Genomic DNA, 27,529 nt, shown 5'->3' on the forward strand with positions numbered 1-27,529 from the left:
GTCACCCTGTGTATTCCTTCCATCTTCTTTTGTAGCTTCCTGTGTCATTCAATATTGCAACTCAAGGCTTGATTTTTTTTCTTCAATTCTTTCAGCTTGAGACGTGTTGAGCGTGTCCTTCCCATTTGGTTTTCTAACTCCAGGTCTTTGCACATTCATTATAAGAATTTACTTTGTCTTCTGGAGCCCCACTACGAAATCTTCTGTTCAGCTCTTTTAATTCATCATTTCTTCCTTTCGTTTTAGCTATTGTATGTTCAAAAGCAAGTTTCAGAGTCTCTTCTGACATTCATTTTGGATTTTTCTTTCTTTACGTCTTTTTAATGACCTTTTGCTTTCTCCATGTATGATGTCCTTGATGTCATCCCACAAATTGTCTGTCTTTGGTCATTAGTGTTCAATGCATCAAATCTAGAGATGGTCTCTAAATTCAGTTGAGATACAGTCAAGGTCGTACTTTTGTTTTAATTTTCTTCAGCTTCAACTTGAACTTGCATACGTGCAATTGATGGTTTGTTCTGCACTTTAGCCCTGGGCTTGTTCTGACTATGATATTGAGCTTCTCCATCTCTTTCCACAGATGTAGTTGGTTTAACTCCTATGTATTCCATCTGGTGAGGTCCATGTGTATAGTTGCCATTCATGTTGTTGAAAAATGGTATTTGCAATGAATAGATCATTGGTCTTGCAAAATTCTACTATGCAAACTCCAGCATCTTTTCTTTCACCAAGGCCATATTTTCCAACTACTGATCCTTCTTTGTTTCCAACTTTCGCAATTCAATCCAATTATCAAAGCCTCTTGACTGTGTGTCTGATCAATTTCAGACTGCAGAATTTGGTAAATATCTTCATTTTCTTCATCTTTGGTCTTAGTGGTTGGTGCATAAATTTGAATAATAGTCATATTAACTGGTCTTCCTTACATAAGTATGGATATTATCCTCACTGACAGCTGTGTACTTCAGGATAGATCTTGAAATGTTCTTTTGACAATGAATGTAATGCCATTCCTCTTCAATTTGTCATTCTCAGCATAGCAGACCATATAACTGTCCAATTAAATGGACAATACCAGTCCATTTCAGCTCACTAATGCCTAGGATATCAATCTTTATGCATTTCATTTCATTTTTGACGACTTCCCATTTTCCTAGATTCATACTTCGTACATTCCACCTTCCAATTATTAATGGATATTTGCAGCTGTATCTTCTCATTTTGAGTCATACCACATCAGCAAATGAAGGTTCCAAAAGCTTTACTCTAGCCACGTCATTAAGGTTGACACTTCTTAGAGGAGGCGGCTCTTCATCAGTCATATTTTGAGTGCTTTACAACCTGAGGGGCTCATCTTCCCGCACTATATCAAATGATGTTCCAATGCTTTTCATAAGATTTTCACTGGCCAACTTTTGTAGAAGTAGATCACCAGGTCCTACCTCCTAGTCTGTCTTAGTCTGGAAGCTCTGCTGAAACCTGTCCACCATGAGTGACTCTGCTGGTATATGAAATACTGGTCGGATAGCTTCTAGCATCACAGCAACATGCAACCCACTACAGTAGAACAAACTGACAGATGTGACCAAGATACATGTATTATAAACACTGGAAAATTGAAAAGTGTCCCATGTCCTCAGGCTTTCAACTACAGACACCGATGCTCAAATATGTAATAAAAAATACATTAATATAAGGATCTTGTGAGGCAATTTGCATAAAATCATTTGCATTTCTTCTAATATCCATGACAGTTTGACATCTACATCCTAGGTTTTCATTGGGATAAGTCTTCAGTTATGTATTACATGCTTCATTAGCTTACTTTTGTTAGAAGCAAAATGTGTACAGATTCATTCTATTTAATGTGAATAAAAATCATGTGGTAGGAGTTGCTAAAGTGATACCACATAATTTGTAACAGTTCCAGGGCCCACTTACTGACATGTTAAATTAAAACTGGGTACAACTTCCCAGTAATCCTCTTATTTAGTATCTGAATCAAAGAAAACAATGAAAGTGATGTAGCATTGGAACAATAATTTCAAAGAAAAATAAAATAATTAACAGTGCTCAAGTAAATGAAAACTGTATAAACATCTGCAAATCCTGCTCAGGTAATTGTTCGTGATTTAATTGTACATTCTTCTAGTGCATTCTTTGTCATTTCATCAGTTCTTCTGTTTATATATATTAAAAATAAAAATCCTACTCAGAATACATTCAATTTGCTCCTCTTCTCTATTGAAAGTGGTGCTTCTCAAATTTTCATTTAGGTATGAATCTGTTGTGTTCTTGTTAAAATACAGATTCTGATTCAGTAGCTTTGGAGTGAGACCTATAATTCTGCGTTTCTAACAAGGTCTCCTTATTCCTTATTCATTGTCCAGTAATAAGGAGACCTTGTCAGAAATGCAGAATTATAGGCCCCACTCCAGATCTACTGAATCAGAATCTGCATTTAACAAGAATAAGGAGGACTGAAGAAGAACTGATGCCTTTGAATTACGGTGTTGGCAAAGAAGATTGAATACTCCATGGACTGCCAGAAAAATTAACAAATCTGTTTTGGAGGAAGTATAGCCAGAATGTTCCTTAGAAGAGAGGATGGCAAGACTTCATCTTATGTACTTGGGACATGTTATCAGGATGGACCAGACCCTGGAGAAGGACATCATGCTTGGTAAAGCTAAGGGTCAGCAAAACACAAAGACCATCAACGGGATGGATTGACACAGTGGCTGCAACAATAAGCTGAAACATAGCAAGGACTGTGAGGATGGCACAGTACCAGGCAGCATTTCATTCTGTTGTACATGGGGTGACTATGAGACAGAACCGAGTTGATGGCAGCCAACAACGATGACAAGGTCTCAGTTTAGGCCCATGCTTCTGGTTAGCAGAAGGCACCTGAAGTAACAAGGATCTGAATCACTGTGTCTTTTGTCATTTGCATAGAAGTCAAGAAAATAAATTAGTTACTTCGTGCCTAACTGTTGGGATTTTCTTGAGAAATAGTATAGTTAAGAAGAATCTTTTTAAAAACCTTAGTTTACTACTGATATGTATATTCCTAGAACAATGTAAACATATACACACCATTTCAAAGACTCCTTAAAATATGTTATGATCTCTGAATATAAACAAACAAAATTCATAAAAATTCCTCAATTCAAAGGATTTGCTCCTTATTTTAATTAGTAAATTATTACATGAAGCACACAGCCTAATTTCACACCAGTCCACTCATTAAGTAACAAAATAAAAAAAATAGAGATTAAGTTAAAATGCAGACATCTATGTTGGATCTGACACACTAATCACACCACAAAGGGAACAAACAGACAAAACACATAGCATTTAAAACTGCCATCCTTTAAAGGGCAATAAATGTTTTGCTATGCCTCTGCTGTGCTGTTTTTCCCACACCTGCTCCCACTTGCCAGGTTAGACTGGCTCAATCTGCTCTCCTGTGGAATCCCATCATTTGAACAAAATCTCTCAGGGCAGCAATATCCAGGCAGCCAGTGTTGTCTCAGAAGAGCTCCTGACACGATTCCCTATGAATTTGTAACTTTGTTTATGTATATTAAAAGCATGGCATAGGAAAAGGAATGTGCTATTGATGGGAAAATTTCCTAACCTTCTTTCATAATGCTATAATATATCCCCGTAATATTGTTAAAATGCCTTAAGAAAGTATAAGAGGCATGTCATAAGGTTCAGTTTCACAAAATTTGTCTTTCCAGAGGCTTCATTCCTACAAACCACCCCGACAATTTAAAATTCAACCGATTATACAGTGAATATTATGACATATTTTTTTAGTGAGAAAGATAGTCTCTGGGAAACTTTGTTAACTTTATTAGGGTATCCAGATACTTCTGAAGAGCCCAGAAAGTAATAATTCATACTGTCTTAGATCATATCATGGTTGCAAGACTACATCTTCACCCTTATATTTAACCTGTTGATTCCAGCTCATGGCCACCTCTTGTGTTACAGAGTAGAACTGCTCCGTAGGGTTTCCTTGGCTGTAATCTTTACGGAGGCAGAATACCAGGCCTTTCTTCCGAGGCACTCCTGGGTGAGTTCGAACCACCAACCTTTAGGATAGTAGCTGAGTGCAAATTGTGCCACCCAGGGACCTTAAATCTCTATCTGTCTGTCTATCTATCTACCTATCTATCTACATACATATACATATACATACATATGAATCAACGATGTATTGCATGGGCTATCTGCTGCAAAAGACCTCTTTAAAGTATTAAAAAAGCAAAGATGTCACTTTGAGGACTAGGGTGCACCTGACCCAAGCCATGGTATTTCCAATAGCTTCATACGCATGCGAAAGCTGGACAATGAATAAAGAAGACCAAAGAAGAACTGATGCCTTTGAATTATAGTGTCGGTGAAGAATATTGACTATACCATGGACTGCCAGAAGAATGAACAAATCTGTCTTGGAAGAAGTACAGCCAGAGTGCTCCTTTGAAGCAAGGATGGCGAGATTATGTCTCACATACTTTGGACGTTGTCAGGAGGAATCAGTCCCTAGAGACAGACATCATGCTTGGTAAAGTAGAGGACCAATGAAAAAGAGGAAGACCCTCAACATGATGCATTGACACAGTGGCTGCAACAATAGGCTCAAACATAGCCACAACTGTGAGGATGGTGCAGGACTGGGCAGTGTTCTGTTTTGTTGTACATAGGGTCACTATGAGCTGGAACTGACTCAACGACACCTAACAACAACAACAACAATTACAAAAACGCCGTAAGCATTATCCTAACTGCATCATTTAACTTACCCAACAATTCCTTTTATTATCTATTGTTATCCTCACCTTGTAGGTTAGAAAACAGATGAAGCCCAGTATCTCTGAGCTTGTGGACGGCAGGGCCAGTACTCCAATATGGATCCACATGACTCTAAAACTTACATTTTCCAAAACTGGGTGAAATGAGTGACCTAATAAAGTCATCAAAAAGACCTAGCTAAAATCCTTCTCACTTTCCACCGTCTAAACAAAAATCACAGTATATTAAAATATTTGAACGTCATACAAAGGGAAACTGTAGGAACAAGTACGCTAATAACTTGTGGATGGCAGGAAGACTAAATCAGGAAAATTTTGTCCCCAGTTAGCTGAAGATCTGGGTCAATTTTTGTTATCTTTTTACTTATATGGAATTATAGATGAACTTGAATTTCATTATCATTTAGACCACAATGTTTCATAATTCTGAATTAAAATATAATAATTCTGAATAAAGTGTTTTCCGGTTGAGGATAAAATTTTTCAGTAGGTAACAGAATTCTAACTTCTCCAAATTTTGCTACGTTTATCAGAAGAATCCTTAATTATCAGCAACCTCAATCTTTGATTATTTAGTACTTATTTGCTATAATTTCTGAAACCCATCTTCAACTCTTCAAGTTCTTCAAAAATATATATTTCTATATCTCTGAAAGAGAGCTTTTATCTAAGAAATTAAATTTATCCAAACTTTAGTACTTTAAGCACTAAGACTCAGAAAGTTTAACAACCTTGCTCAAATTTGCATAAACAACCAAGGAATTGCTAGGAATTCACTCTAAATGCATTGTCATGCTTCAGACATAAAAATCAATTCTCTTTTAAAGAAGCAAATAAGCAAACTTCTTTGCACTTTGTAATACATACATATTAGCTACTGTGGTAACCTAAAGAGAAATAAATTAAGTTCCCGCTTGTAAACAGAGTCTCATTAAATGCATGAATATGTGGAAGAAATGTGAAGAAAGTATGGTCTCGTGGTTAAGGGATTGGAATTGACCGTCAATAAAAATGGTCCCCAATCTGTCACTCACTCAGGTATTTGTCCTTGAGAATATAACCTTACTAGTCTATAATGCCCTAATGTACCTTGTGATTAAAAGGCTTTAACAAACAATTCTGGCATTTAAAATTTGCATAAAAGTATTATTTCAAAACCCCAGTATACATATTACTTGTGTACAAAACTGTTACAGGGATGTTAGTATCAACATAATCATAAGTTAAATGTACAGTTATGATTCTTCCCCTATTTTAGTGAGAAATAGAATTTTTTTCATTTTAAAGGTTTTGAATGCCACAGACCTTAAATAATTTCATATACTCTTTGTAAATTAACACTTTCTATGTTTTCAAAATCTTCTCATTGAAGATTTCAGCTATATTAGCAAACTAAATATCTATTCAAAAATTCAGATTTTGTTTACCTGAATAAAATTATATAATAGAATTTTAACAACAACAAAACATACCACTACTGGAGCAGTGGTTAAGAGTTCGGCTGCAAACCAGAAGGTCAGGAGTTTGAATCCACGAGCCACTCCTTGGAAACTCTATGGGGCAATTCTACTCTGTCCTGTAGGGTCACTATAATTTGGAATCAACTCCATGGCAACTGGTTTTGTTTTTTGGTTTTACTATGTCATTAAGAATTGACTATCAAATAATATGGAGCCCTGGTGGCACAGTGGTTAAGAGAGCTGCTGATAACCAAAAAAACGTCAACAGTTCGAATCTGCCAGCTGCTCCTTGAAAACACCATGGGGCAGTTCTACTCTGCCATACAGGGATGTTATGAGTTGGAATCGACTCAATGGCAGCAGGTTTAGATTAAATAATATAGTGCTTACATTTTGCTGTTGCGTGCCTTCAAGTCAATTCCGACTTATAGCAACCCTGTACGGCAGAGCAGAACTGCCCCATAGGGTTTCCTAGGCTGTAATCTTTATAGGAGCAGATCGTCAGGTCTTTTCTACCACAGAGCAGCTGGTAGGTTTGAACCACCAAACTTTGGGTTAGCAAACAAGCAAGCACTTAATATTTGGCCACCAGGCCTCCTTGTTTACATCTTAAAGGGGTAAAAATAAATCAAAATTTATCATCTGAGTTATGAATTCTGAAGACCTTCATACAGCATATGTTTACAGATTATTTAATAACTGAAAAACTACAGTCCCAATGTCCTGAATGCGTTTTTACCCTTAAATCATACCTTTTTTTTTTTTTTTTTTTACAAAATTTTGAAATAGAAGAAGTGTATGAATATAGCCCAAAACAACAAATTAAATTGCTGGACACAAAGCAGATATGTTGAAAAATTATGTCTTAAAAATATATTGATAATAAGAGGCAAGTTGTTTTATTGTTGTTGTTTTTTAACATTGATTCTTACAAGTCAAGGAAAATACTTGCCATTTGCTCTTTAGAAGTAACTGGGTTTGAATAAAACATTGAGCCTATCTAGTTAAAGCTGCCTACGTAGTATTATCCAGTTCAAGAAATATGTTTCTGGAAATTATTTAGCTGGTAAACAAATAATGCTACAACTTACATTTCTAGCACTTTTTTTTTAGTGCATATGAAACTCATGAATTTGCATATATGATTTTGGTGAATAATAAAAGCTTTTATATCTTCCATTCAATTTATTACATACTTGCTTATGCGTCAAAGAATGATGATCTGAGAGGAAATTCACCCAGAAAATCAAGAAACAAAATAGAACACAAATTAAGTCTACCAATATCTTTAACTTTCCGTGAAGTGCATCAAAACAAACAAAAAGATGGATTTATTGACGGATAGTAAAATGCAAAATTTTGCATTTATGAGGTATGTATGTGGGTGTTTACAGTAAAATTCTCTCAATTTTTCTGTATTTTTGTAAATTTCCATAATAAAATTATACTCATTACCAGATCATTAAATTCTGCATGTAATACATGAATATCAACTCTACCTTTAGTGTTCATCATTTCTCTCTGAACATGGGATATTAAACTAACAAACTAAAAAAAGATTTTAAGAAGTTTATTAACCAACACTTCCTCTGTCTACCTCATAAATTATACTTTAAAAACAATTCTGGGACAACTACTTGGAAGCCAACAGGCCCCCCTACACACACACACACACACACACACACACACATACACACACACACATTTAGTTGAGAAATTCCATCTAAAGCCCATTAAATGCTTTGACCCAAACCAAAGAAGGAACCACTTGTTTAAACAGTGACTGCTGTTCTTATTCCTGAAAATTAATGAGTAAACCATATATTTGTTGGACAGAAGAAACAAAGCCACAAATACAGATACATTGTTTTACAATATATAATGTATGTTGTATAACAGAAGTAAAAGAAAATCCTTTAAAATATTTGCATTGAATAAAAATTTGAAAATTTACTGAGTTCCAATTTCTAGAAATCACAAAAAAAAAAACCCAAAGGTGTACATATTACAGGGTATTTAATCGAAGCACATCTTACCACAATTTTGCAAAATTAACAATACTATTTCTCTATTTCAAGTATTTTTTAAAAATGCTTTGTTTTAAATAAATGGAAAAAATAACACAGTAGAGTGATAAATCCACTATCTATGCCAAGTATACTATAAAAAATATGCCTTGTGGAATGGCTAAGTTAAAAGGAGTTATGAAAAAAATTAAAAAATTAATTGTCTTTAAATGGAACTGTCTGCCAAATAGAGCATGGAAATATGGTGAGCTATGTATGGAACTATAAAATTAAGAGACCAAAAAGATATTTGTAGATTAAGAAAGAAACAAAAGAGCAGAGAGTTAGAGAAAATAAAAGACAGGCTTAATTTGGTCCTGCTATTTGAAATTAGTGAGGTTTTATACGAAGGAATATAGATTATTGTAATTTAGTAAAAATCATGACCAAAATTGGAACCAAAGTTTTCTACAAATTCATAGAGGACAAAAATTTGGTCTGTAGCTTTAGCTTACTTCAGCAAGTCCGTAATGTCATGAACAATTTGGCAAGTAAGGGTGATGGTGATTAAGAAATTAGACTCTCTCCAGAAGAACTAGATGGTGCCTGGCTACCACCAATGACCGCCCTGACAGGGAACATAACAGAGAGTCCCAGACAGAGCAGGAGAAAAGTAGGGTGCAGAACTCAAATTCTAATAAAAAGACCAGACTTGGTGGTTTGTTTGAGACTGGAGGGACACCGGAAGACATGGCCCCCAGACTCTCTGTTAGCCCAGAAGTGAAACCATTCTCAAGGCCAACTCTTCAGAGAAAGATTAGACCGGACTATGGGACATAAAATGATACTCGTGAAGCGTGAGAGCCTTAGCTCAAGTAGATACACAAGACAAAATGGGCAGCTGCTGTCCACAGACGGGATGAGAAGGCAGAGAGGGTCAGGAGCTGGTTGAATGGACACGGGAAATCTGGGTTGGAAAGGGAGAGCAACTAGGGTCACATAACAACGTATGTATAAATTTTTGTATGAGAGACTAACTTGAATTGTAAACTTTCACTTCAAGCACAACAATTAAAAAAAAAAAGTAGGTTCTCTGTTTTAAAATGTTTATATAATGGCTTTAAGTGGTTATTTATAGAAAAGAATGATATAGAAATGGGAAATTATTATTTTGGAGGAAATGAGAATTGCAAATACAGGCCTAGATATGGATATGAGTAAAGGCCAGGTACGTGTAATTAAAATGAAAATGGGCTCAATTTGGACCCAGAGAGAGAAAACCTGGGACTTTGCTTTGGACAAAGCACATCTCTTTAAATCTACTTCCACCTCTGCAAATGAGTAGTTCTGACTGAATATTCTCAAAAAGCCTTTCTGCATATAAAACTTCATGTTTCGATAGCACCAAAGTACCTGGAACACTTTTAATTTATGCCCAAGTTGCTCTTTTGATTATACACAGAGATTATATTAATGGATATATTTGATTCTATAAAGGAATAAATGGAAAAATAAAGGAGATGGAATCAGTGGGATAGGAAGTGAGGTATTTTCGGTGGGTTAAAATCCAGTCAATAGTGAGCAATTTATGAAGATCATTCTTAGGTAGGATTGAGTAAAGGAAGTTTGAACATAAAGGTAATGATTTTAAAAAGTTAACATCTGTGTCATCTTTGCATTTGTAAAAAAGCAAACTACAAAAATATGAGGATTCAAAAAGTAAATAGATATTGCCTTTGACAAAGAAAACCCCAAAACAAGATCCAAACTCACATTTTTTTTATAGAAGAAAGTGAGTATTTCACTATGTAATAATTCTGGTCCAAGACTATCCAAGGTAAAGGAGAAATAAGAGTGGCAAAGACAATCTACATATGATGACTGAGTTTGTGAGGGATGAAAAGCTGTTCAGTGTTCACGTTTTAATGACCTAGAGAAGTGAAGAAGGGTAATAATAAAAAGCACAGCTTCATAAGAGCTTTGTCTTTTAATCTTATTTTTCAAGAGACGACGGTATCAGAAAACTTCTCTATCACGTATGTGGGATTTTTGTTTTGTTTTACAGGAGAAGAAAAGATAAAAGTGGCGATGTGTTCTGTTTTCATGGGATTTGAAGCTTATACAATTTGAGGAGATCTCTTTAATAAACAGATACAAAATTAATTTAGAAAATCAGATATAAATTTAAACATTTATTTTCAATGAGAAAGTAAATCACAACAGATTGCTTATTTATATAAATTTAACACATACCCCAAAAAGCACATATTTTAAAAATATTAGCATAATATCTTTATTGATTAACTTACACCTCTATAATGTGTTTTCCTAGTTTTTGGCTGCATACTCTGATCACCTCTTTATATGATAAAGATTTTGCAAAATTATTTTCTAAAGAGAGACTAGAAGGGTAATTTAGATGTTCCTCTCTCATGTAGATATTGCCTTTGTGTAAGTTTCTTTCTAACTCACAACTTGTAATTGGTATTGCCGTGTAAATTTTTTGAACTGCTGTCAAAATGAGAAAAAAACCCATAAAGTCTCTTTCTGTTTGAACTGTAGATTCACAAAATTTTTCCACAGACTTTTGGCTCCACGCAGTTTAAGTATTATTTCCCCTCTACTACCCACATATATCCATAGCCAGTCACCACAGTGCATATAAATATCAGTCTCCTGTCTTTGACCTTATACTTTCTGTTATGAAGGGAAGTGTTATGGAGGGGAAATCAAAGTGGAAAGAGAGAAAAATGTTAACTAATTGTGGTTAAATATCTTACTTTTGCAAATTTAGCAAAAACATATGATTATATGATCCCATTGTTAGGCCCCTCCCAAGGAGGTTGGACAATTTAGTCTCAGAGTCAATCTGCTTCTGAATACAAGTAGCTTTAGGTAGGACAAGATAAGAAAGAGGTGTTGTTATAACATTGCACAAACACAAGAAGATAAGCTAGACAACTCGGACCTTCTAAAGATTAAACACTTACGCTCATCAAAAAGCTTCACCAAAAGAGTAAAAAGAGAATCTACAGACTTGGAAATAATTTTTGGCTATGACAAATCTGACAAAGGTCTAATCTCTAAAACTTCTGGAAAATCCAACACCTCTACAACAAAAAGATAAATAATCTAATTTAAAAATGGGCAAAGGAAATGAATAGACACTTCACTAAAGTGGGCATTCAGGCAGCTAACAGACACATGAGGAAATGCTCATGATCACCATTAGAGAAATGCAAATCAAAACTACCATGAGATACCATCTCACCCCGACATTACTGGTACGAATCAAAAAAAACAGAAAATAACAAATGTTAGAGAGGTTGCAGGGACATTGGAACACTTATGCACTGCTGGTGGGAATGCAAAATGGTACAACCATCTTGGAAATTGATTTGGCACTTCCTTAAAAAGCTAGAAAAAGAAATACTATATAATCCAGCTATCCCACTCCTAGGAATATATCCTAGAGAAATAAGAGCTGTCACATGAATAGACCTATGCACATCCATGTTTATTGCAGCATTATTCACAATAGAAAAAAGAAGGAAACAACCTAAGTGCCCATCAACAGATAAATGAATAAATAAACTATGGTAAATACACACGATGGAATACTACAGAACAAAAAAGAACAATGATGAATCTGTGAAACATCTCACAACATGGATGAATATGTAGGGCATCATGCTGAGTGAAATACATCAATCACAAAAAGACAAGTATGGTATGAGACTACTATTGTAAAAACTCATGAAAAGGTTTACACACAGAAAGAAACAATCTTTGATGATGGGGGGGAGTGAAAAACACTAACTAAACAATAGATATGTGGTAACTTTGGTGAAGGGTAAGACAGTACAAAAAGAAAAAAGAAAAAAAAAAGTTGCTGTTAGGTGACATCGAGTAGGTTCTGACTCACAGCAACCCTATGTTGCTGCCTGGTCCTGAGCCATTCTCACAATCGTTGCTATGTTTGAGCCCTTTGTTGCAGCCACTGTGCCAATCCATCTCTTTGACGGTCTTCCTCTTTTTCTCTGACTCTCTACTTTACCAAGCATGATGTCCTTCTCTAAGGACTGGTCCCTCCTGATCACATGTCCAAAGTACATGAAAAGAAGTCTCGCCATTGTTGTTTCTAAGGAGCATTCTGGATGTATTTCCTCCAAGACAGATTTGTTCATTCTTTTGACAGTCCATGGTATAATCAATATTCTTTGCCAATGCCATAATTCAAATGCATCAATTCTTCTTTGGTCTTCCTTATTCATTGTCCAGCTTTCTCATGCATATAATGTGGTTGAAATAAAAAAAAAAAAAGGAAATATTCATCTAACAGCCATATAAGGGTAAGTGTGAAGTATAATGGGTTTAAATAGTTGGACCCATAGGCTCATATATTTCAGTCTTCTATTTTCTCTCTGTAACTATATGGAACACAAAGTAGCAAAAAGGAGAGTATGTTAGCCATTACTCATACCTAAAAGTACTTATAGAATTGTATATTCTCATCAAACAAGATATAAATTAATACTCTATGAATCTACTGGTAAAATCATATCTATTTTCAATTACTATCTCCAAACAGAAATATCTCCAAAATGGTTAGCATGATAAGTGGATTCGCGAGTGCTAATTATATGATTATATGCATGCCTAAAGACCCAATGAGTAAAGATGTTCCTCTTAGGACATAGCAAAAACATTTTCAAAAGGGACTGCCATGCCCCAAATTGTGCCTCTGCAGTCCCCCTAAAACTGAGTATGTAAAATGTTCAAGCAACTGAGATATTAAGAAGAGAATATAAATGATGTATTCTTTTTTGGGGAAAGCTCACAAATCAAAAAAAGTTTCTTTACTAGGAGAAATATTATAATCTTATGCTTGAATTGAAATTTTTCTCTCATTTTCAAATTCTATCAATAAAAAAGTTCTACAGACCAGTTAACTACCACCCTTCCTGGGGAAAGGAACCAATAAAGATAATATTTGATTACCAGAAGCACCTCTCCATCTTTCCTTTTATTTATTTTTTAGTAATTACTTTCCTCTACAGTCTCTGTTTTTATATTAGATTTCAAGATTTTAATAATCACTTCCCAGATGTCATGTAATTGTCAGACCATTTCATTGATTCATAAATATCTATGGCTTGTCTCCTCTGCTAAGCATGGAGGTCATAGAGGGCAGTGTCATGTTCTGTTGAACTTCTTCTTCGCTCTCAATGCTTGGCATATTCTGTTAGATATACATTAAGTGTTCATAACTTGGGGTGAATCTATCACACCAACAATGTTGCCATCTCCACAGAAAGGCGTTCAGTTTCAGAATCCTTTCGACTGTAAAGAACTGCAGAGGAATCCGTTTGAGAATATTTGCATTCCTGTTAGTTGAAAATTAAATCCAAATGCAGTTTGTTTATACAGGGTTTTATAGCTCTGCTCTTGGCTTTCCTTTCGCCAAGGAAAAGCTCTAGTTGGTCATATTTAACCATGCTGGTGGAAGGCCAAGGAAAAGCTCTTCATTAACGTATACTCAGTAATTACCAAAGGCACATAGACACATCTCATTTCTACCCTGCCATTATGCTCACTGGCCTGGAAAATAGGATTGGGCCAAGTGGAACTGTCCCAAGCACATGCACTATATATTCCCGGAAGGAGAATCATGCAGTGTGCTCTACAGACAAGGAGTCTGTCTGTGTACCTCAGCAATTCTCCCATGGACAACTTTCACAGAACCCCTGGTCAAAATGATTAAGTCAGGTTTACCACTTGGCATCATTATTCTGTTTTAAAATAACATGATGAAAATATCATGATTTGTGAATTTGTCTAAAAGTAGGTGGTAAATGATCAAAATTATTTCAACAAAAGAATGCTTTTAAATTACTAGATCTATAAATATCATGAAATAGGAATTAACTCTCATTCAATATATATTTTATATGCGAATCCAAGATTAAAAATAACCTTGGCTACAATGTAAAGAAACTTTTCACACTTAACTCTTTAGTCTACTAAATAAAAATAGAAAGGCAATAGAAAACTTGCCTTAATAAATTTCTTCATGAATTAACAACAAAAAGGTATATACAGACTCATTATAAACTACTTGCCTCAAATAAACAAACTCTGAGTGGGTATTGGTGGTCATGTTCCCTTTATCATGTTTCCACTTAGTGCTGTTGCTAGTTGCCACCAAGTCGATTCTGATTCATGGCAATCCCACATATGTGAGAGTAGAACTGTCCTTCATAGTGTTTTCAAGGCTGTGACTTTCAGAAGCAGATCACCAGACCTGTCTTCTGAGTTGCCTTTGGGTGGGTCCAAACCACCAACCTTTCATCTAACAGTCCAGCACTTAACAACTTGTGCCACCCGGCAACCCACTTAGTGAGAGAAGTGGAATTGAGCTATTACTGGCTATGTCATATGGCTCTATACTTCCCCTGGAGTACCCCTTACCAGGAAAGTTCCTCTCAGTTCAATTCCAGCACAGTGCAGGAGACGCACAAGGGTAAATATATGCTATCATTTGTTCTTCATTTGCTCAGGACACTATGTTTAGGTCTGAGAAACAAAGACCAATAGGACCAACTCTCTGCCCTTGAGAAGCTCACTGTCTAGAGGACAAGACTTCATATGTATTTTACTTACCTTCTATAAGTCTCAGTTCTACTGTGTGTGTGCGTGTGCGTGCGTGTGTGTGTGTGTATGGCATCATGGGAGAACACTCTCTGAGATGTCAAGGACATTTCCAGGGAATAGGTGAATTATTATACATATATAGATATATCATATGATTTATCTAATTCATTTTTTAAATGCTGTTTAATACAATAACAATGTGTAAATGAACAGGCAATAACTTGTTATAGCATCACCTTTAAAGAAATTTCCTAGAAAAGTTATTGTGACACAATAGTGTAACATATTCACATATATTTTGATAAATAAATTTCCAGAAGAGTTTTACTATATTTCAGAGGACAGATATTTGCACTGAAACATGGCTTTCCATTACCCTCTCACTTTAACTTTCAGGACATTACAAGACATAAGGAAGTATCTTCAGCATGTGCATATTTAGGAAAAAGCTTGGGGCAAGGATTCAGGCCACACCATCTCTTGAGCTAGCCTGGATGGTCAAGCAAAGGATTTCCTGCTTAAGCCTCTACTTGGCTGGTCAACTGAGGTATGTGTTCAAAGCTAAGCCTAATGCTTCTGTATATGCAAATGTTTTTGATGTTGTTCCAAGCAGTGGATTCCATTATAGGAATTAGCCAACTGAAACTATTTTCCCCTTTATACTGGTTACATATGACTATGGTATATTTTTTTGCTTTATCTTTCATACCAGTTTAATAATTCATCATCTTATTCTCAGTTTAAAATTCTTTCACATATCAATTATGAGTACAGACCTATAATTGTAGCCACTTTTCCACTAAGAAGGCTAGCACCAAATGATACCTAAATAAATTAATAGATAAAACTCAGTATTAGGGATAATAAAGAGAGTAATATGAATTGGCATCAATAATAATTACCAGATTTTTTCTCTAGATTTAATTAAATAATAAAGTAGATAATTAATAATATAATAGTAAAATAGATAATTATAAGAAATACAGTTATTGGCCCTATTCTTAGCAGCTTATTTTCCAGCTGAGAAGAAAGGACTGGACTCTATCCCATTGTCTTTGGGGCCTCTAATATTTCTTTAAAATACAATTAGATATTTCAACCTCTTTCTTCACTGCTCAGTGATGACACCATCCTCTGCATTCCATTCAGCATAAAAATTATAATGAATGGATCCCAAAACTCATTAATACAATTTAAAAGACAGGAAAGGGAGATTGGAAACTAAATTTGCAAAACATACTCCATGATGCAAGAAAACTCTTCTCAGCTTAAACTGAAAATCGGCAGACAGCATCTAATCCATCAATTACTCTGTCTTTGTGAATTAGTTTAAAAGTAGGTGGTAAATGATCAAACACATTTTAAATATAAAGCCAGCAAAGAGTCACATGGGGTTCTTTTATGAATCAAAGTTTTCACTTCTCCATATCCTATGTGTTACTGTAACCACTAAAGAAGCATACAGTATATAGGACACAGAGAGCCACTGTGCTAATCGGTCCCCACAGACCTGATGGTGCACTCTGCTGCAAAAGCAATTTTCATTTTGAACTCCAATACCCTTTAAGAGAACGCTAGTGCTTCAAAAATAATAACATCATGGTTTGAGTGACTTCGAACCTCCGTTTCAATTGCATGCACCCTTCCACTCTCTCTCCTTTCCCCCCACCTCCTTTGCTCTTAACTTTATACTTAGAGATGACATTCCTTTCATTTTTTTTTCCTGAAAACTAATATTAGGAGGAGAGAGACTGTTATACCAGACATTAAGGAATATTTCTTTTCTCAATTACTTTTTCTTTAAGAGTAAGAAATAACCATCCGAAAGGAATGGTTTTCAATCAGAGATTTTTGTCGTGAGGCAGAAGAGCTTTCCTTTTGAATGGAAACTCCTTCTATGGGGAAAGTCTCTATCAAAAATCAAACAAGGATTGTTGTTACAAAAGAGAACCCTAGGCAGCAATTTTAGGGTCACTTGCTGGTTCTTTCTCGGTCTTTCTTAGTGGGTTCTAAAGAAGCTTTCAATTTTTTAAAGTGAGATCTCAAGGCAGTTGCCTGTTTAAACTAGTAATCTTTCACCACTGCTGCTGAGAATGCTGCCAAATAGAATCCCACAGCCTCCCTCCCTGGGAGATCATCCTACAACAGACGAATCAAGTGCTGTAAAGAAAAAGCTCATATTTCCACTGAGGAACAGAAGTGGTGGCAGGATTATTAGTAATAGTAGAATATTCTTGGAATATTTCTTCAGGCTAATAAAAGGTTTCAAAATAAAGAGAGTACCTGCCAACTAAATTTGAAGTTAAAACCACTGCTAAAGTATACCTAAATAGAAATTAGGCTTTTAGATTTAAAAAAGGTAAAAACTAAACAGAAAATGAATATGAGATTATATTGTTTTGTTCACATAGCATCAGATATTATTACCATAATATTCTCAATTCTGACTTATTTCCCTCAAACATAACGAAAAGGACCTACCCTAATTCATAGTTTTGAGTTTTGTAACGAGGAGATGCCTGAAGTTTGGGGCTTTGAAGTCTAGATTGAGAAGATAGAATAGAATGCCTAACCTTTTAGTGTAGGTAATTAAATGCTAGTCAGACCTATTCTAAATTATGGATACAAGTACAAAAATGCCAAAATATTACATACCACCAAATTCAGTTACTTCTTGCTCAACAAGCCTTAATCATATGCGAAAAGCTAAATTGAAGAGCTGTTTTGTGAACATGCATTTCAATAAACCATAATGATTTTTAAATCAGAACATGAGAAAAGAGGGTAACAATAGAAAGAAAACAATTCCCCATGAAAATTACCCATTTACCATTTTGCAAGTACAAATTTACGGAAAAGTACTGCATACCAATGCGCAGTAATAGAGGCAATCTCACAGGTAAAAAGATTCCAGATCTTATAACAAGTTAAAAACAAAACAAAGTCTGGTTACTCATATTTGACTAGAACTAGGTTGCCAGTTTACCACAGCTTATTTCTATGCATACCATTTTATGTGACTGCTTTAGTAGAGAAACTCAGGATTTGAACAAGAAGATTTTATTGTTTTGCTTCAACAAAATGTCAAAGTAAGTCTCGTTTCTTTGCGAAGACCAGATTTCAAAATTTTCATACCTGGCACCATTAGATCTGGTTTCAAGGAAATAATTATACAGTCCAATAGCAAGACAGTTGTCATCTTAGAATTTTTAGTAGATTGGAGATTTTTTTTTATGTTTAATTAACATGTCAAAATGCAGAGTAATCATTATTTACAATAGTCTATCAGAAGTGTGCTAAGCCCAATGCAGAGCCTATTTCCCCAGCAGAGAGGGCTTAAGCATCACCACCGTATCAACAGTCTAATGTGATTTCTAGTCAACAAGCTCCAGAAGCAAGAGAATGGGAATCACTGATTATCATGTAGCCAAGGAATCTAATGTAAATTCTGCGGGCAATATACTGAAATTTGCGAGACAATAATTATCTTGATTATACCCTTAACTTTGTTCATCTGGTTTAATATGATAAGAATATATGTTTTTAGAAAAATGGGGAAACATTTAATAGCACAAAAATCAAGGATATCAATGGGAACAAAGTCATGTAAAGCTCTATATACCTCTTTGAAACACTAATTTTACTATGTGATGTTCAATATCTCTTGGGATATCATCCAAAAATAAACCAAACCCATTGCTGTTGAGTTGATTCCAACTCACAGCTACCCTGTAGGACAGGGTAGAACTGCCCCACAGGGTTTCCAAGGAGCGGCCGGTAGATTTGAACTGCCGACCTTTTGGTTAGCAGCCATAGCACTTAACCACTACTCCACCAGGGTATCATAGTCCAATATAAATAAGTAAATATCCATGTATTTTAGCATTTCTGCCAAAATATGCAGGGGCATATCTAATGAAAAAGTTGTATTTTTGAAATAATAAGCTACTGTTATTATCTGAATTAATTCACAAATATATTCCGCTCTTGGATCAAGAAACTTTTCTGTAAAGATTCAAGTAGTAAATATTTTTGGCTTTGCAGGCCACGCAACTCTTTTTGTAACATGAAGACAGTCACACAAACACATAAACAAATGAACATGGCTTGTTCCAGTAAAGTTTTATTTACAAAAACCAGGCGGCAGCCAGATTTGGTGTTTGGGTTTTAGTTCGCCAAATTCTGCTTTACTTCCACAAGCTAGAGGGGATGCTGATTGGAAAATTTTTCTGTAAAGCATTATAAAACATTCATATTGTCACATTTTGATCCTTTTTGATTCAATATCGTATAAGCAAGAAACAGTGGCACTCAATTAGAAGAATTCCAGAGAGTCTAACATTTGTCTTAAATCTTAGCTCAAGTTATTTAATTTATACTGATCTTTCTGTGACTCGGAAGATCTTAAACAAAGATTGAAACTCTTATTCGACAAGCCATTAGCACTTTTTTTTAGTGGCAATAAGAAAATGATTTAAAATGTTGGCCAAAAACGTGAAAAATATATGTGGTTAGAAAATCCTTTCTATTATACAATGTACATGATAAACATTGGAAAAGCAAGACAAACAGGTACTTAAAGGATAGGAGACATGCCCAGAAAACAATGGCAATCTGTCACAATCTCATTTCATGAATTTCTGTAGTTCAAAAAGGTCATTTGTCCATTTAATGTTGTTGTTGTTAGGTGCCTTTAAGTCGATTCCAACTCATAGTGACCCAATGTGACAGAGTAGGACTGTCCCATACGGTTTCCTTAGCTGTAATCTTATGGAAACAGATCACCAAGTCTTTTCTTCCAGTGAGCAACTGGTGGGTTCAAACTCCTGACACTTCAGTTAAGAGCCAAGCACTTTAACCATTAAGCCACCAGGACTCGTTCCTTTTAATGTTACTGTGTTTCAGTTGTACAGATTGAAATTACACTGGCTACTCACCCACTTTAATGGCATTTACCCTTAACCCCCAGGAACTAGGATACTAGGGAGAAATCAGAAGCTGAAATAGAAGAGTAGACCAATGAACATTCTTTGTAAACATGCTATGCTCAGCTCATACCTTCAAGAAGTATACAACTGTGATGCAGCTTTAGCTATGTCAGTGACAGGAGCATGTTCATAGTTATTAGCGTGTGGGGGAAAGGCAGCTGATTTCCACTGAGTGTACATCAACAGCAGATGGATATGCTATCAACTGATATCAGTGAGTCTTACAGTCTAGAATTTCTGCCTTTAGAAATTATTTGTGCATTTAATTATATGTACTCAATTTAATTCAGTGTTGATGATCAGATTAAGTACTTGGAGATGGCTATGGTTATACAAATAATCATGGATCCAGGAATATCCAGTTTTTTTATCTTAATGTTAACATAATGAGATTCAAGAGACCAGAGTCACAAAAACCTTATTTCTGTACATGTCCAACTTCTCTCCACCTTGTGGATAAATAGTCATAAGAAGCTTTTTGGAAGAAATATCAGTTTTTCACTTGCTACAGCTGATTACGGATGGCTCACTGATGCATACCTTACACTTTGCTTTGTCTTCTCCCTCTATGGTGTGGACTCTGCTTCTTTTTCTCTAATTGGGCACCAAAATATTTAATCATTCTTGTTGCTTACTCTCAGGTGTGCTATGTTTAGAGACCATAGTATAGAGACTAAGGCATAAATATTCTGTATCATAAATTTCTTAGGTTGACTGAGGAGTTGCTATTTGCTCTTCTAAAGCTGTATTTACCAGATTTCACCTGTAACAGCAAATAAAGTAGCATTTTTATGGGATTTGTGCAGATTTGTTTTACTAACTTTATATATATATATAAACATATAATATTATTTCTACTCTGATAACCAAAGAGCAGACTTGTGATTAGGAAGTTTTAGAAAACAAAATAGGGATTATGACATTAGAGAAAACAATATTAGTATATGGTAAGAAATTTATAGTGGAAAACGTTACACAGTTTGGATGCCCGTACCAATATTGTCACTAAGTTCAAGTCACAGAGCCTTTACACCTGAAGAGACTTCCCCCGGGCTTTTCTTATGGCTAATATTTTTTCTCATATGCAAGTCTCAGCTAAAATATACATTTTTACCCAAATTCTTCTGTTTTCCTTCTCCCATTGTTTACTTTCTGTGGCAGATTAAACATGGTGGCAACTCTTTGACACTTCTCCCATAAAGAAGTCTGGTAGTATTCTTCCCTTTGAATCTGGGCCAGATTTGACCACTTTGACAAATAGTGAATAGCAGAAATGACACTATTCAAGTTCTGGTTCTAACCTTTAATAAGACTGGAATTTTCTCCGTGAAATATGTTTTTGGACTCTGAACCATCACGTAAGGAGTCTGATTACTATGAGGCTGCTATGTTGTACAGAAGCTCAAGGTAGCCATTTGGAGAGGTTTTGTGGGCAGACAGTGAAAGAGTGGGAGTGAGAGAGAGAGAAGAAAGAGAGAGATGAATGACTAACTCCTAGTTCTTCCAGCCCTTGGCCATTCAATCGTTCCAGCTAAGGTCCCAGACATTGTGAAGCAGAGTAAGCCATTACCACTATGCTCTCTGTCCAATATTCTCTCTCCAAAATGAGATAAAATCTATTATTATAAATTATATTAAGCCAGTGAGTTTTGTAGTAATTTGTTATGTAACAATAGATAACCAGAATTATTCATTCACTGTCTCTTTCTATATATAGACAGACAGATAGATAGACAGATGATAGATGTTCCAGTATTTTTTTTCTCTCTCTCTGGTATGTTCTCTCCTCCTCTCTCTCTCTATATATATATGTATGTATGTGTGTGTGTGTGTGTGTAAATATGCTTAAGAAGTGTACTGCCAGGTTGATACATATCTACATCCTGCTTTAGAGGGAGCAGAAGCCAAGTCAAGAGAAGCAAAGCCCAAGTGCTTTAAGAATTTAGCACAGATAAATCTTCTCAGTATTTTTCATCTGGTAAAAATGAGCTTCAATGGCAAGCTTAAGAGTCCAGTTCTTTATAAGGATTGAGATTAAATAACTCCTCATTATTATTTTTTAAAAGATCCAAATTAAAGTTTCGACACCTGAAGTTTCTAGGCATAAGTTTGAGAATGTAAAAATCAGAGCCTCACTCAGGTTTTGTCCCACTTTACCTCAGTACCCTAAAATACACTTGATTTAATCCTACCTCTTCCTAAGGCAAACCTAAGATTATGACAATCAGTGCTGCCCTCCCTCCCCAAAATAAGTTTTGATCCATTGTCTAAAGAGAACCATTTATGAAACTTAGCTTGACAGTCAGGAAATGTTTACATGATTGGCAACAATCAGATCTTGTGACCTATAACACATAGGTTCTCCATGAGTCGAAATAGATTTGACGGCAACTAACAACAAAAACCGTTCACCACCATGGTTCCTACCCATATACCACTGTCAAGGAAACTGGTTATATGCACTGTTACTGTTACAACTTTGAGCCTTTGATCATGCTATTCCTTTATTTGGGAATGTTCCAAAGCATACTCATCATTTGGCATCCATCTCATATGCTTCTTTTTCCATCAAGCCTTGTCTCATTACTTCAATAAGTATCCTTGCTCTGCCCCCCCTCAGAACTCTGGCAACATTTCATCTGTGGTAGTATTACAAAAAAAAATCCATCGCCACTGAGTTGATTCTGACTCATAGAGACCCTACAGAACAGAGTAGAACTGCCCCATAGGTAGTAGTATTAGTATTACATTTAACTAACATTACATTTAACAATAAAAATCTGTTTTTTTATTATAATTAATTGAAAAGGACCTTATTTTGCAAGTAAATTACAAACTCCTTGAGCAAAGGATCTTATTCTATTTCCACTTTTGTTTTCCCACATAGTACACTGCACTGATATACGATAAGGGAAGTCAGTAAGGGCTTGTGTGAATGGATGGATTTTAAAAGATTTCTCTACATGTACCAGGGAGCAGGCTACATGATAAATTTCTTCAGACACTGAATGAAGTAATTAATCCAGTCTTTAAAATAAATTAGTTTATCAAGTTGGCTTAAATTACCCAAGGACCTAAAATAATGGGGCACAGGTCAGATATATATCTTACAGGAATCAAAAAGCCCAAAAGAGTAGGAAGTAGAACTAATCAAAGTAGTGTGCGTTAATGAGTTATGCAGTAACAGACACCAAAAGGTTTTTTGTTTGTTTGTTTTTTAAGAAAAAGTGATATAATAATATTTTCATGCTTTATGGGAAAATTTTTCAAAGTGTACTAATTTCCTCTGGCTGTTATAACAAAGTACCACAAAGTGGGTGGCTTAAAATAACAGAAATTTATTCCCTCACAGTTCTGGAGTCTAGAAGTCCGAAATCAAGATGAGGTCTAATATGACCTGATTACATCTGCAAAGACCCTATATCCAAATAAGATCACAGGTACTGGAGATTATAAATTAAACATATCCTTTTTGGGGAAACTGTTTAACCCACAGTAGCAATAAGAAGAGACCTCCAAGAAAAGATTCTTAAAGCAAGATTGTATGTGAGAAAAATGGATGAGAAATAAACATTGTCTGTACAGACCACTACAGTTAAGATTTCTGAATAAAATAATCTCCATTCTTATTTAAACTCAAAATTACTTTGAATATAAATATTAAAATTGTATTTGATTTAACTAAATTTCAATAAATTATGAAAAATAGATATCAATTGGTAATCTAGGTTACAAGGATTTTACCTTTTTGCAATTCTTATTTATAAATACAAATACATACATACGTACAGACACAAACACATACACACACACACACGCTTTGTCAAAAAATGTTAAATTTTTTTCTAACATAAAGTTAAAGTATCTAGATTAACCTCATAGCTGGTCCCATCTTTCCATAAAAGAAATAGCAATTATATAATGTTAACAGCCCTGGTGGCGCAGTGGTTAAGACCTTGGCTACTAACTGAAAGGACAGTAGTATGAGTCCACCAGCTGCTCCTTGGAAACTCCATAGCTCAGTTCTACTCTGTCCTATAGGGTCACTGTGAGTAGGAATCATCTCGACAGCAAAGGATTTTTTTTCTTATTTAACATAGAGTTTTCTCAATTCCAACTAACAGAAAAAGTTCAAAATGCTTGCAAAAGAAAACACTCAGTAGTGCATTGTGAACTTGTGTATTAAGAAGAGGCCAGATAATAATAGCATGCATAGCACTTAATATGTGCCAGACTTTAATTCATGTATTCTATACCCTTCCAATGTCCTTAAAACAACCTTACCAAACAAAAAAACTAAACCCAATGCCATCCAGTTGATTCAGACTCATAGACCCTATAGGACAGAGTAGAACTGCCTCATAGGGTTTCCAAGCAGCAGCTGGTGGATTTGAACTGCCGACCTTTTGGTTAGCAGCCAAATGTTTAACCACTGCACCACCACCCCTCCTAAAACAACCTTAGGTCAGTAATACTGTCAGTAATATTTAAAAAATGAGGAAATGAAGCACAGAAGAGTTAACCAACTTTTCAGAGGTCATATAGCCAGTAAGTAGTGGAGGCAGGATCTAAATCTAAGTAATGTGGTTCCAGGAGTCCTGATAGCACAGTGGTTAAGAGCTGAGGCTGCTAACCAAAAGGTCAGCAGTTTGAATCCACCAGCTGCTCCTTGGAAACCCTATGGGGCAGTTCTACTTTGCCCTATAGGGTTGCTATGAGTCGGAATAGGCTCGACAGCAATGGGTTTGGTTTTGGTTAATATGGTTCCAGGGCCCATGTAATTTACCATAGCAGTATTCTCCCAAATTATTTCGTCACAAGCAAACCACCACCACCACAACAACAAAAATACTATCGTTATCCCAAGTGTCTTGAGTTTGACCGCTTCTTTTTCATTTGTCACTCCAAGATCTAGCAGAGCCCCTAGAATAGTCATTCAAAAAAGGATTTTTAGTTTAATTAAACAATAAGGGAATATGCCACTTTAAATATCAGTTCCTTCCAAAAAAAGTATATTAATATCTGGAGAGCAGAATCAAAACAAATCATCACAAATTCGAAAACCCAGGGCTCTGAACTGTTTTTACTCCCAGATTCAATAAGAGACTAAGCTGGCATGTCTTTTGGAAAGTAGATGGGGGATCTTGGGCAAAAATGGATGAGGTAATTAAATACCCATGTAGGACATATGGCTAGAGGATCACTTCCCTGTGGAAGCTAGTCATTCACAAAGGTAAAGGACGGCAGGAAGGAAAGGATTTGGAGACCGTGCACAGGGAGTGTGGCCAACTGTATATATGAATAGCCTTCATTCCTAAAAAGTAAAGAAACCTTGTAATTATTCATACTTGAGATCACCCAGAACCACAATTTGCCCTGTGATCAGGTAGGTAGCTCATTGTCCAGAAGAAAATCACTATGGAACATACAGTTTTCTCTCCCTCTGATTAGAAGTTAAAACCTTTTCTTTTTCAGACATTTCACCTCTAATTTTTGTTTTCACTATTTGTTTAATTTAATTTCTTAGAAAAGCTATGTCATAAGCCATGTGATGACTCTGTAAATGCAAAGGGCCAATGTTATGGAACAGACAATCTAATGACATAGTGTTTAGTGTTCCCTAAAGCAGGAGACAGATGAAGAGAAACGGTGAACCGGCAACCTTAGCATAATTAAGACAAGCCTGAGTGCTTGCCATGGTGCCATTACATTAATCTCACATCAATGGCACCTGGCTAAAATTTATGAGATATGTAAGAGGGCCTTTCCAACTGACCTTGATAAGGCAGAGTTATTTATCATGTGAGAGAATAGTCAGCAAGCTAGAGGGAATGAGCTATATTAGAAAGAAGTTGGCAGGGAGATTTAAGGCAGTGGGCTGCAATACACTTGGACTGAAAAAATCAAGAGAAGTATTTCTAGTACTATGAAGTGTAAGAATCCTTGATAAGTAAAACACAAAATCACATATCATGTTAATAAGCAATATATTTGAGAAGGAGTAACAGCAAATGCCAAGCTTTAAACTGATCCAGTTCATTTAATTTTTTTTAATGTATGTTTTTGAGCTAATATAATGGGACTTTGTGACTACAATGGATTCCAAATGATTTCACTCCCAAGTAAGTAAGCAAAACATATTAACTGTAAATTCCTTGAGGGTACTGTCTCACTTTCTTCATCACTGTATTTCCAGGCCTAATGTACAGCCTACAATATTGTTGTACCTCAATAAGTCACCATCTCTCAGGTCTCAGCTTGTACATCACCTCCACAGAGAGGGCTTCCCTGACCACTCCATGTTAAAGACTTATGACTACATGGAACTGTCTTGTGTATTGTCTATATGTTTATTATCTGCTTTTCCTCACTAGACTCTAAGGGCTCCTGTCTTACTTTTTCACCTTTAAAAACCAGGAGCCATTGAGCTGACTCCAACTCATGACAACCTCATGTGTATCAGAGTTGAACTGTGCTCCATATGGTTTTGATGGCTGATTTTTCAGAAGTAGATCACCAGGCCTTTCTTTCAAAGCACCACTGGGTGGACTCGAACTCACAACGTTTGGTTAGCAGCCGAGTGCATTAACTGTTTGCATCACCCAGGGACTTCCTACATAACCTCGGTGCCTAGAATAGGACATGAGAGGTGCTTAATAAATATTTGTCAAATAAATAAAAGAATGTGTGCCTAATAAATAAATTGGAAAAATAATAAACAGAGAAATAATGGTTTTGTTTCAGACCACTGCATTATCAATCAATAGTAACAAACTGTTTACAAAATGTGGTAATGATGATTCTTCACTAAGGTGAAAAATGACAAAATTAGTATGTAATAATCTGTTCTTGAGTGTTTATTGAAAAAAAGCTTGGTCCTTTACACCAGCTGTCATTAGTAGTAGTATTATTAAATATGACAAGCCTTCTTAGGCCATAAACAATTCTGAGTTCTCATGTTTTAACAAGAAATAGAGAGGGAAACAAAGTGGTTTGGTTTTTTCCTCAAATTTTATTTGCTTTACTTCTGTATAAAATGAACCTCATAAAATATTGGTGGCTGCAATCTGAAGAAACTGTCATAATGCAAGTGACATTTTATTTCTCTTCATGGGCCAACTAGTCAGCACAAGAGTGCTTTCTTCTTTTTTTTTGTGTAATGGACAATTTGAAGATTTCCTTTTAAATTTATCAAACATAATTGAATTTATACTTCTACTAAAATGGAGATGGATGGATAACATTCCATCCTTATACAATGAAAGCCTTATGGTCTTTTCAGTGAGGGGAACACTACACAGCCTTAGAATTTTATACAGAAAAACCACATAGGGTCAAATAAATTTACCTACTTTTAGGTCACACACCACCAAAGTGGCTTTGTACATATAAATTCTGCTTCTCCACCATTACCTATTTGATAACTCTTCCATATAAAAGCACAGACTAGCTGAAATCAGCAAATCACACAAAACAATCTTTCTAGTGTTTCACTATATCTTAATACTACTATCTTCAAAGGTAAGTACATAAGGCAGCTATTATTTTAGAATGAAAATAAAAGACAATCTTTACTTTTAAAAAAAGCTCAAGTT

Source organism: Trichechus manatus, unplaced genomic scaffold, assembly GCF_000243295.1.
Source record: "Trichechus manatus latirostris isolate Lorelei unplaced genomic scaffold, TriManLat1.0 scaffold00041, whole genome shotgun sequence".
NCBI lineage: Eukaryota > Metazoa > Chordata > Mammalia > Sirenia > Trichechidae > Trichechus > Trichechus manatus.